The following is an 8,203-nucleotide window of genomic DNA, read 5'->3' on the forward strand; positions in this document are numbered from 1 at the left end:
TTAAGAACCTTTTGCACAGTCTATTAATCATCGCACTGAAATATTTAATTCTAATTTCAGTTCCCCTCTCTAACATTTTACTGAAAATAACTTTTGCCTTATGAGCATTGCCCTTTGCATTGTATAATTAGTAGCATATCAGCATAGGTTAAGTCTTTGAACCATGCAAAGGCCATTAATGTGAACAATTTACGTAATAGGATTGGGCTCCAGATTATGTTGTTGCATTTCACAAAGTAGATAAAAATCTGTCCTCATGTCTCGAACCTAGTAGACCATGGATGAGGGAATTGTAAGTACTCTGATCTAGGGTGAGACCCTCTGCAGGCATGTCCAATAGTACTCAGATAGATTCTTCCAGCAACCATGGTTTGCGAAATACTTTAATAACTACAGTATAAGCTAGCCACAACAGAAGGTGCACTTCCTATCTAGTTGATTCAAAAATCAGATCTTGCGTGTCACTATACTTCATGTTCTTAAAGAGTCAAATTTTGAAGACATCCTAAATTTTAACCAATTTCATTACCTTCTTCATATAGGACAGCTTTTTGAAAATGCCCAATTAAGTGAAACTGATCACATCTCAAAATATTCCACAAATTCATGGGAAATAATCAAAGTTTTTCCTATAAACCCATAGAAGAAAAAACAAAGACTTTAGAACCTGAGCGTGACAAGAAAGGTGAATCCATGAAATGACCTGAATAACAATTTTTTGGTTGATTTGGTCACAATTTCGATCTTTGTCCTATTAGGTTCGTGCCATTTCTGGGGAACTGATGTACCACCTTCTCTCACTTGAACATGCAAACAGTCTTTGTTTGACATTTTTGTTCTTTAAGGTGGGTCAATACTTAACCTGTCAGAATGTTAAGAACAAACATCCAGGTAAATGAACGTGGAAAAATACTATCGTTGAAGGCAACGCAAGGCATAAAGGAATTTGCCTCACCTAGTAGAAGTTCCGTCCCATTGGGTTTGGTTCTGCCAGACATCCATGCAATTGTACATGTTAATGTTGTAAGCACCTTGTACCATTATTGAGTTCGTATATCTCTTGTTTGCCTTGTAAGAATGAGACACAAGTGGTTTGATATCAGGGTATCAACAGGGTTCCACCGTTCTTTCGTCCAAAACCAAAGAAAAAGAGAGATGTCACTTTTTGTTTTGAAGAATAGAGAAAGGGCGGGAGGATAGATGGACGTGTATTTTGGAGTTTTGGAGGTGTTCCTACAAAATAGAGAGAAAGAGAGGAGGTATTTTTTTGTCAGGTTAAAAGTTTGCTAAAAAATTAGTACGTACTTTTATAGGATACTGTTATGGTTCAAGGTGATAGGCTAAGTGATGACAACAAGGCAACTGATGTGGCTGCTGATGTGGTAGGCATCACTCCAGTTGGGATTCCCTTACGAAGGAGTAATGGACAGAGCACAAAACCAATGACCCTAAGGGATTACATATGAGACAAGTAAGAGCTTGGGATAGGATCAGATTGTAACAAGTTCGTTATAACAAATTTTAAACAGGATCTATATAATAAGAGAAGGACATGAATGAAGCAAGCAGAAAATTATTCCCCTCTCTCTATTCTTCTAGGAGGTCACTACCCTCTAAGTAGTGGCTTGTCTAACAGAACCCTAACATTGGTGCTTCCATTGAGAGCTATCACGTTACTGCTATATTCATGCAACCGCCATGGCCGACGGTACTCGCTTTTGTCAAATCGACGACGCTGTTAAAATCCTTCAAGAAAACCTTGAAGGTCACGACAATCGCCTAGACTCCCTTCAATCCATGCTAGCTTCCCAATAGCAAGCCATCTCTGAACTGGTTGTACGCCGTACTTCCATGGGTGGTCGCCTCGAGCAAGCATTGCATCTCACTTCACCTTCCTCCCCTGAAACATTCCTTGGCCAGACTTCTACTCCTATTCTACCATCTCTACCACTCTCCCCACCATCTATCCAGCCATGCACCGTTCATCTTGATTTTCCTCGGTTCGAAGGTGCCAATCCCATCGGTTGGATCTCTAAAGCTGAACAATTCTTTGATTACCATGGTACCACCGACAATTAGCGGCTTTAATCTCATCCTTCCACGTGGATGGCCCTATCCTTCAGTGGTTTTAGTGGATGTTCCACACTAATCAGTTCACTACATGGTCAGCCTTCACTTGGTCCTTGGAGATACGATTTGGACCATCGAAGTTCGAAGATCCTTAGGGCACCTTGGCCAAACTTACGCAGACAGCTTCGATTGCAGATTGTCAAACTCATTTTTAAGCTCTAGCTAATCGCACTACCGACATTTCTCATTCCTTTTTACTCAGTTGCTTCATCTCTGGTTTGTGCCCTGAGATCCGTAACAAAGTCATGGCTGTTCGACCTTATTCTATGTCTCAGGTAGTGGGTCTTGCAAGACTACATGAGTTTAAACTTAATGAAGCACGCCAATTGCAATCTTGCCCTATAGTCCCACGTGGGCCCATCCTTCCTACATCACCACCTATTCCCACCTTGGTGAGTCCACGCATCCCACCATGTATCCCTATTAAGCGTCTTTCCCCTTTTGAAATGCAACAGAGGCAAGAGAAGGGCCTCTGTTATAATTGCGATGAGCATTTCTCACCGGGGCACCATTGCAAGATGCGGCAGTTGTTCATCCTTGAATATGATGATGAGATGGAACCGGAGGCTGCTGCAACTAAAGACTCTGTGGTGGAACCCCAGGAATAGCCATCCACCAACCTTTCGTTGGAATCCGGTCTCTCCTACCATGCAATGCAAGGTCAATCTTCACCAACAACCCTGCGTTTCATAGGCTATGTCATAGGTATCCCCATTCAGGTACTCGTCGATGGTGGGAGTACCCATAATTTTGTGAAAACTCATGTTGCACGCTATTTGGGACTCCCCATTGAGGAAATCACCCCCCATCCACGTGATGGCTGGCAATGGAGTCTGACTCTCAATCGAAGGCGTCGTTCAACAACTGCAAGTTCACTTTCTTACTCATTCCATTTTAATTGAGGCTTTTACCTTACCATTATCTGGTGCTGATTTAATCCTTACAATGGCTATCACAACTAGGACTTGTGTTGTTTGATTACAGCAAACTCACTCTAGAGTTTAACTTCGGGGATCAACGAGTTAGTCTCCAAGGAGATCCAACTCCTTTGCAGTCACAATTGTAGTATCATCACCTTCGGCGCCTCTTTGATACAAATGCTTTGGCAGCTTTATTTCACTCGAAATTTCTACCACCTGTAGACCCAGCTTCTGTTTGTAAAAATTTTGAGCTTGAAGCTCTTCTTAATAACTATACTACAGTGTTTGACGTTCTTAACAGGCTCCCTCCACCTCAACCACAAGATCATGCGATACACCTTCAGGAAGGCATGCAACCTATTAATGTGTGACCATATCGTTATCCTCAGTTTTAGAAGTCTGAAATCGAGCGCTTGGTGGGTGAAATGTTATAGACCGGCATCATCCATCCCAATACGAGTCCTTTCTCATTACCAGTGCTTTTGGTCAAGAAGAAGGATGGAAGATGGTGATTTTTCGTTGACTATCGAGCTTTGAATGCAGTGACTATAATAGATCAATTCTCGATTCCCACGGTAGATGAGTTGCTTGATGAGTTGCATTGGGGAATAAGTTTTCTCTAAATTGGACCTCTGAGCAGGTTATCATCATATTCATGTGCCAGCTGAAGATATCCACAAAATAGCATTTTGGAGACATGATGGTCATTTTGAGTTTCTTGTAATGCCATTCGGCTTGACCAATGCCCCCTCTACCTTCCAAGCTGTTAAATTGAGTCATTATTGATCAGTTTTATGAGTTGGAGGTACACATCTTATATAGACCTTCAAAGGTGGAAGTGTACTCCAACTCTATTACAAAAGAGATAGTTACAATAGGACTCTAATATCACATGTGATAGTTACAATAGGACTCTGATATCCTAAGAGAGAGACTTCAAATGGGAGTCGATCTCTAGTGTTGCTGTCCAATGAGACTCCTATTTTGTAGGGGAGGTTTTTGAGGTAGAGGAGGACTCTAACTATGTTGATACACCCCCTCAAGGTGGGAATTTGAACGGTCAAATTCGCAGCTTGTCCCGGAGAAAAGTGAATTGTTTTGAACTGAGAGGCTTGATGAGAATATCAGCTATTTGATCATTTGTGGAGATGAATTGCACCTGAAGCTCCTTGGAGGTAACCTTGTCCCGAACAAAATGAAAATATTTTTCAACATGTTTTGTACGGGCATGAAACACAGAATTGACTGAGAGATAAGTGGCACCAATATTGTCACACCAAAGGATTGGCACTGTGGGGATAGGAATGCTCAGTTCAATAAAGAGAGAACGAAGCCAGGTGAGTTCTGCGCAAGCATCAGCGATAGCCTTGTACTATGATTCAGTAGAAGAGTGTGCAACCATTTTTTATTTTTTAGATGTGCAAGAGATTAAATTGGGACCCATGTATATGGCCTAGCCTCCTGTTGATTTTCATTCAGCACTATCACAAGCCCAGTCAGCATCAGAGAATGCCTGAAGTTGAAGAGAATTGGACCTAGAGATGAACAGCCCTTGGTCTTTTGTGCCTTGGAGATAACGGAGGATTCTTTTGACCAGGGTCCAATGGTCCTCCAAGGGAGCATGCATAAACTGGCAGGCCCGATTGACAGGGTAGGCTACATCAGGTCTAGTGAGAGTGATGTATTGGAGAGCACCTACAATGGATCGATACCTTGTGGGATCCAAAAGAAGGACACCCCGTGAGGAAGAGGCTGCAAAGGTGGTGGCCATGGGCATGGTAACAAGTTTCCAGTCAGTCATTTTAGCACGTTGAAGAAGATCAGAGATGTAGCATGCTTGAGAGAGAAGGACACCACCATGCTGATAGAGAACCTCAACACCAAGGAAGAAACTGAGCGACCATGGTCTTTGATTGAGAATTCTATGGCAAGTTATTGGAGGAGAGAGGTGACATGAGATGGCTGGTTGCTTGTAACTAGAATATCGTCAACATAGACAAGTACATATGTTATGATGGAGCCCTGCATATAGATGAACAGAGATGTGTCGATTTGGGAGGACCGAACACTGGAGCGAGTCAGAGACTTAGAGAGCTTGTGGAACCATGCCCGGGGGGGCCTGCTTGAGCCCATAAAGAGATTTGTGGTGTTTACAAACATGAGAAGTGCGTAGGGAGTCTTCAAAACCCTTGGGTTGAGCCATGTATACCTCTTCCAACAAAAGTCCATGAAGGAATGCATTCGGAACATCGAGTTGGCAAACATCCCAATTCTTTGAAATGGCCAAGGATAGAACCGTCCTTATGGTCGTGGGCTTGATTACTGGACTGAATGTCTTATGATAATCAAGGCCAGGTTGCTGATGAAACCCTTTTACCACTAATCGAGCCTTATAGCGTTCAAGGGAACCATCGGCTTTAGGCTTAATGCGGTAGACCCACTTGCATCTAACCAAGTTTATAGAATCCCTGTAAGGCACAAGTGACCAAGTACCATTACGTAGTACAGCATTAAATTCATCAGACATAGCAGAGTGCCAGTTGGGGTCTTTGTGGGCCTGGAAGAAGCATGTAGGTTCAGTGCATTGGTGTGTTGAAATAGTGGCGAGTATCAATGGGTCGGCATAGAGGTCAGTAAGAACTCTAGTGCGGCGAGGAGGTGAGGTAGAGGAGTCAGGGTTAGGGACAGTTCGAGGTGGGGGGTGAGGGGAGGAGGGGGAAATGGGAGAAGGTGGGTTAGGAGAGGGCGGGTCTGGTGTAGTAGGGGGAGGGAGCACTGGGGGACGTGTAGGAGGGGTGGGTTGGGTTGGCATAGGGTAGGGGAGATTAGGGGTGATGGCCTATGGGGAAAGGCTTGGTGTAGGTGGGGGAGGGGTGCAAGGGGTTGGGGTATTGTGATAGGGAAAGGTGGATTCATCAAACCGAACATGGCGAGAGATGTAGATGTAGTGAGTGGTGAGATCCATACAACGGTAACCATGATAGGAGGGACTGTAGCCTAAGAAGACACAAGGTGCAGAACGAGGTTCTACCTTATGATGATTGTAAGGACGAAGCCAAGGGTAGCAAAGGCATCCAAAGATTTTGAGAAAAGAGTAGTCTGGGGAATTTCCAGTGACGAGCTGATGGGGGGATTTATTGCCAATGACAGAGGATGGCATGCGATTGATAAGGAATACCGAAGTTTCAAAGGCATAGTCCCAATAAGCTCGGGGAACAGAAGCATGAGAAAGTAGAGTAATCCCAGTTTCAACAATATGACTATTACGGCGTTCAACTATTCCTTACTGCTCGTGAGTATGAGGGCAAAAGAGTCTATACTAAATGCCCAGCTTAGCAAAGTAAGTGGAAAGAGTGCGGAATTCTCCACCCCAATCAATTTGGATAGCCTTGATGGAGCGAGAGAACTGATGTTCCACTAAGGCCTGAAAGGTTCGAAAAACAAAGTAAACATCAGAGAACCAAATATATTTGGTGTGGTCATCAACAAAAATAATAAAGTAGCAGTTCCCATTTGAAGAAACTGTGTGGTGGGGAACCCATACATCACTAAAAATTAGGTATAAAGGAGAAAAGCTACGAGAACTAGTTTCCCGTAGCGACAGACGACTAGCTTTGCCCATTTGGCAAGAAGAACAAAGAGAAGGAGGCTTGACAAGCTAATGACTAGGAAGCATGAGGCGGAGAACCCTTTCATGAGGATGCCCTAGACGGTGATGCCAACGATAGTATGATGAAGCAGAGACCAGGTGAACAAAAGGTGGTGCTAAAACCGAATAGAGGCCATTTTTGCTATGTCTAGTGAGGAGGATGTGTTTGGTCTCCAGATCCTTCACGAAAAAATGAGAAGAATGAAATTCAAAGAAAACGTTATTTTCACGATAGAATTGCTGAACAGAAAGTAATGAACAAGTGAGGGAGGGAACATGTAAGACATTAGAAAGAGAGAAAGAACGAGAAGAAGACGAAATAGAAGTATTGCCAATGTGAGAAATAGAAAGCCCCTTACCATTACCAACTAAGAGTTGGTTATTACCTGTGTATGGATCATAGGTAGAGAACTGAGTGAGGACAGGGGTGGCATGATGGGTGGCACCGGTGTTAGGTATCCAGGAGGTGGTGTAAGTCTGTGGATGGTGGGGGAGGTGTGGAGTTCATAGGGGGGTTGGGGGGTAGGCCATAATGTGGTAGGCATTGGGGGGGGTGTGGAGGCCGATGGCAAGGATGGTGTGGGGTATGGAGTAGGACTGGTTTGGTGGTGTTCTGTTGCCGATAGTAGCAGGCGTCTGTCTGATGGTTGGTGTAGCCACATAATGTGCAGGGATTGTGGGCAAAGGCATTGGAGCTCCCAAAACCACGACCACGACCTCTTGAGGATGAAGTACCACGACCACCATTGGATTGAGTAGGTGGTCCACGGTTTTGATGAGCAACATGAGCTGAGGTTTCGGTTGCAGGATCAATGATGGGGAGATGAGATTGGATCAGAGTCTCATGGCTCATGAGAAGGCCATGCATATCATTATAAGAGATTGGATCCTTTTGCACCATCATGATGGAGGCGAGGGCCTGGTAGTCAGTTCTAAGAGCACGGAAGACATGGATGTTGAAATCTTTTTGAAGTAGCGGCTTCCCTGCAGCTGCGAGTTCATCAGAGAGGGATTTACTTGATGGAGAAACTGAGTGATGGTCTCGTCTGGTTTGTGAACCAGGTTTTGAAGGGAGACGTTGAGTGACAGGATCTGTGTGGTAGTGGGAAAGCTGAAGGATGCATATAGGGCATCCTATATTTCCTTACTAGTGGTCCGTCCAACTGCGAGAGAGAGGGCCTCATCACAGAGGGAGGCTGAGAAGACATAATGGATGCATCCTGTTCACACCAGGTTTTGGCTTTGACAGGGTCCTGAGGGCAACAAAAGTCACCAGTGACATAGTCAAGGAGGCGTTGGCTTGTGAGGTACGGCACAATTTGAGTGCGCCAAAACATATAATTTTTTAAGTGAGTTTGAGGGAGATAAAGTGATGAGAGCCAGAGAAGGATTGGGGAGGTGGTGGGGCGTCGACCATGGTGGTATTGGGGCTGATCTATGTGGCCATGAGGTGAGGGGTGGGGAGGATAGCTGCTGTCCGATTCTTCTTGATGTGTTTTTTTTT

This window comes from Macadamia integrifolia, chromosome 6 (genome assembly GCF_013358625.1).
Source record: "Macadamia integrifolia cultivar HAES 741 chromosome 6, SCU_Mint_v3, whole genome shotgun sequence".
In the NCBI taxonomy this organism is placed as follows: Eukaryota; Viridiplantae; Streptophyta; class Magnoliopsida; order Proteales; family Proteaceae; genus Macadamia; species Macadamia integrifolia.